The following is a 5,073-nucleotide window of genomic DNA, read 5'->3' as shown; positions in this document are numbered from 1 at the left end:
ACTTAGGGCTTGGATTGGTGCCTGGGAGTATGACGTTACTGCAATCACAGAGACTTGGTTGAAGGAAGGGCATGATGATTGGCAACTAAATGTTCCAGGATATAGATGCTTCAGACAGGACAGGGAAGGGATTAAAAGAGGGGGGCGGAGTTGCATTGCTGGTCAGGGACGATATCACGGCTGTGCTAAAGGAGCACACTATGGAGGGCTTGGGTAGTGAGGCATTATGGGTGGAGCTGAGAAATAAGAAGGGTGCAGTTACATTGTTAGGGCTGTATTACAGGCCTCCCAACAGTGAGCGTGAGGTAGAAGAACAAATAGGTAAATAGATTATGGAAAGATGTAGAGGCAAGAGGGTAGTGGTTTTGGGGGATTTTAATTTTCCCAACATTGACTGGGATACATTTAGTATCAGAGGTCTGGATGGCGTAGAATTTGTATGAAGCGTCCAGGAGAGTTTTCTAGAGCAGTATGTCAACAGCCCAACGAGGGAAGGGGCCATATTGGACCTGGTGTTGGGGAACGAGCCAGGACAGGTGGTAGAAGTTGCGGTGGGGGATTTCTTTGGGAACAGTGACCACAATTCTGTAAGTTTTAGAATACTCGTAGATAAAGAAGAGAGTGGTCCTAAGGGAAGAGTACTAAACTGGGCCAAGGCCAATTATATCAAAATTAGGCAGGAGCTGGGAAATGTGGATTGGACACAGCTAATTGAAGGGAAGTCCACATTTGAGATGTGGGAGGCTTTCAAAGATAGGTTAACGGTAGTGCAGGATAGGTATGTCCCGTTGAAGACAAAGGATAGGAAAAGCAAGATTCGTGAACCGTGGATGACAGGAGAAACTGTATGACTAGCCAAGAGGAAAAGGGAAGCGTACATAAGGTCCAGGCAACAAAGAACAGAACGGGCCCTGGAGGAATATCGGGACAGTAGGATCAATCTTAAATGAGGAATCAAGTGGGCTAAAAGGGGTCATGAAATAGCTTTAGCAAGCAGAAATAAGGAGAATCCCAAAGCATTTTATTCTTATATAAGAAGCAAGCGGGTAACTAGAGAAAGGATTGGTCCACTAAAGGATAATGAAGGAAGCTGTGTGCCGAACCTGAGAGAATGGGTGAGATTCTGAATGATTACTTTGCATCAGTGTTCACTGAGGAGAGGGACATGATGAATGTTGAGATTAGAGATAGACGTTTGATTAGTCTGGATCACGTTGGCATAAGTAGGGAAGATGTGTTGGGTAGTCTAGAGGTTATTAAGGTGGACAAATCCCCAGGACTGAATGGGATCTATCCCAGGTTGCTGAGGGAGGAAATAACTGTGGCCCTGACAGATATCTTTGTAGCATCCTTAAACACAGGTGAGGTACCAAAGGACTGGAGGGTTGCTCATGTTGTTCCCCTGTACAAGAAGGGTACTAGAGATATGCCAGGTAACCTGTGAGCCTGACGTCAGTGGTGGGAAAGTTGCTGGAGAAGGTACTGAGGGATAGGATCTATTTATATTTGGAAAAGAATGAGCTGATCAGTGATAAGCAACATGGTTTTGTGCGGGGGAGATTGTGCCGTACCAACTTAATAGAGTTCTTTGAGGAAGTGACCAAGTTGATAGATGAAGGAAGGGCTGTTGATGTCATATACATGGACTTTAGTAAGGCATTTGATAAGGTTCCTCATTGTAGAGTAATGGAGAAAGTGAAGTCACATGGTGTGCAGGGTGTTCTAGCAGGTGAATAAAGAACTGGTTGAGCAACAGGAGACAGAGTAGCAGTTGAAGGAAATGGAGAAAGGTGACCAGTGGTGTTCCACAGGGATCAGTGTTGGGGACACTGTTGTTTGCATAAGTGAGGACTGCAGATCAGAGTCAAGATTAGTGTGGTGCTGGAAAAGCACAGCAGGTCAGGCAGCATCTGAGGAGCAGGAAAATCAACGTTTCAGACAAAAGCCCTTGATCAAGACTGAACCATGAAAGCCATGATCATATGAATGACAGAGCAGGCTCGAGGGGCTGAATGGCCTCTTCCTGTTCCTGGTTCCTATGTAACACCCTAAACTGTCACCCAGCCTAAGGCCATTCATTAAGCATCAACCAGGGATTCCTAGAATGGGATTCTCACTTTAATCATAAATTCTATCTCTTCATAAGACAGAGATTAATAATTAAATGTCCATTTTTTACTATTTAAGAAAGCTTTTTAGTTTCAGTGCCTGGAGTCCAAAGACAAAGAAAAAGACAAAGTTCTATTTCTGACATGGATAAACTGATCCAAAATTAGATAGGAGGCTATCCTAATCATTGTTGAGGAGCTCTCAGCCAAGTTAGTCCCTCACCACCATTCATGAGTTTGGGACAATATGTAGATCGTTGAAATGTCATTGAGTTCCATAGATGAGTATTGATGGAAGGATATCCTCAAACCCCTGCTAATGACCATCGAGATGAGTTGCTTTGACTGAAGCCAGCAAAAAGATATTGGAATTTCACAGCTTCAGCTTAGAAAAATGGAACAATCTCAAATAATATTTCTTATAAAGGTCTGAGTATTTTCTTGGCACTCGATAGTGAGAAGGATTTGGCTGATTGATTGGAAAACAAACCAGATGTGGCAATAAGCAGTGGTATAACTTGATAGAATGTGGGGTGAGGTTTCCAAAAAATATCTGTTCTTTGTATAAACAGTCCCTTGAATGTTCACAGTCAGCAGCACAACCTCTGAACATGAGTAAACAACTGATTCTCTTTGACAATCTGCTTAATGAGATCCTCTCTGCAGTTACAGACAAACTTCTGTAAGGCCCCACGTAAGAGATGAGTGTAAAAACTCAAAGTGTATGGGATTGGAAGTAATGTGTTGACATGAAGAGAGAAGAGAGAGTTTATTTGGCTGGCAAACAGGAAACAAAAAGTAGGAATAAATGGGTCTTATGCAAAGTGGCAGCCAGTGACTAGTGAGGTACCTCAGAGATCAGTGCCAGGCATGCAGCTATTAACAATCTATACATAATACATCCATACATGAGGAATTTTATGTAATATCTCCACATGGGCAGATAGCATAATTCTGAATGGCAGACTGAACTGTGAGAAGGATGCAAAGATGCTCCACTGTGATTTGGACAGGCTGTGTGAATGGGGAAATATATGGTAAATGAATTATAATGGGGTTAAATGTGAGGCGATCCACTTTGGCCACAAAACAGGAAGGTAGATTATTATCTAAATGGCAATAGATTGGGAAAGGGGAGGTGCAAGGAGACCTGAGCATCTTTGTACACCATAGAGTTATAGAGTCATAGAGATGTACAGCATGGAAACAGACCCTTCAGATCGTTGAAAGTTTGTGTTTGGCCCATGAAAACAGACCCTTCGGTCCAACAAGTCTATACTGACCATGTTCCCAAACTAAACTAGTCCCACCTACCTACATTTGGCCCACATCCCTCTGAACCTTTCCGATCCATATACCATTGCAATGTCCTTTAAATGTCATAACCATACCCGCATCTACCACTTCCTCTGGCTGTTCATTCCACACACAAACCAATCTCTGTGTAAACATGTTGCCCTTCAGGTCCCTTTCAAATCTTTCTCCTCTCACCTTAAAAAATGCCCCCACCTTCAGAAAAACACCTTGGCTATTTACCTTATAGTGATTTATAAAATCACAAGGTGCACAGATAAGGTCACCCCTTAACCACTTACACTCCAGTGACAAAGCACCCAACCTATCCAGCCTTTCCTTATAACTCAAACCATCCAGCCCCGACAACATCCAGCTAAATATTTTCTGAACCCTTTCCAATTTATTGATATACATCCTACAGCAGGGCGATCTGAACTATACACAATATTCCAAAGGTGGCCTCACCAATATCCTGCAAATGATATCCCAACTCCCATACTCAATATTCTGAGCAATGAAAGCACTTGTGCTAAATGCCTCCTTAACTAGCCTGTCTCGCTGTGATGCAACTTTCAAAGAATTATGTACCTGAACCCTGGTCTCTGTTTGACAACACTACAAGGGCCCTACCATCAACTGTATAAGTCCTGCCCTGGTTTGTTTTACCAAAATGCAACACTTCTCATTTATCCAAATTACACTCTATCTGCCACTCCTCAGCCCATTGACCCAGTTGTAATCTTAGATAAACTTCTTCACTGTCCACCACACCACCAATTTTAATGTCATCCACAAACATATTAACCATGCCTCCTAAATTGTCATCCAAACCATTTACATAAATGACAAACAATGTGGACCTCGCACACCTCACTGGGGAACACCACTGGTCACAGGCCTTCAGTCTGAAAAACAACCCTCCCCCACCATCCTGTCTCCTACAGTTAAGCCAATTTTGTATTCAATTGCCAAGCTCTTCCTGAATCCCGTGTGCTTCAACTTTACTAATTAGTCAACCATGCAGAACCTTCTCTAATGCTTTACTAATATCCGTTTAGACAACATCTATAACACTGCCCTCATCAATCTTTATGGTTACATCCTGAAAAAAAACTCAAATTTGTGAGAAATGATTTCCACACACAAAGCCACGCTGACTATCTTTTATCAGTCCTTGCCTCTCCAAATGCATGTAAATCCTGCCTTTCAGAATCACCTTCAATAGCAACTTGGTGGTGGAGGGTTGTTTTTCAGACCGGAGGCCTGTGACCAGTGGAGTGCCACAAGGATTGTGCAGGGTCCTCTATTTTTTGTCATTTATATAAATGACTTGGATGCGAGCATAAGAGGTACAGTTAGTAAGTTTGTGGATGACACCAAAATTGGAGGTGTCATGGATAGCGAAGAAGGTTACCTCCGATTACAACAGGATCTTGACCAGATGGGCCAATGGGCTGAGGAGTGGTAGATGGAGTTTAGTTTAGATAAATGTGAGGTGCTGCATTTTGGGAAAGCAAATCTTGGCAGGACTTATACACTTAATGGTAAGGTCCTAGGGAGTGTTGCTGAACAAAGAGACCTTGGAGTGCAGGTTCATAGCTCCTTGAAAGTGGAGTCGCAGGTAGATAGGGTAGTGAAGAAGGCGTTTGGTATGCTTTCCTTTATTGGT

Source organism: Chiloscyllium plagiosum, chromosome 29 (genome assembly GCF_004010195.1).
Source record: "Chiloscyllium plagiosum isolate BGI_BamShark_2017 chromosome 29, ASM401019v2, whole genome shotgun sequence".
In the NCBI taxonomy this organism is placed as follows: Eukaryota; Metazoa; Chordata; class Chondrichthyes; order Orectolobiformes; family Hemiscylliidae; genus Chiloscyllium; species Chiloscyllium plagiosum.
Note: the sequence above shows the minus strand (reverse complement) of the source record.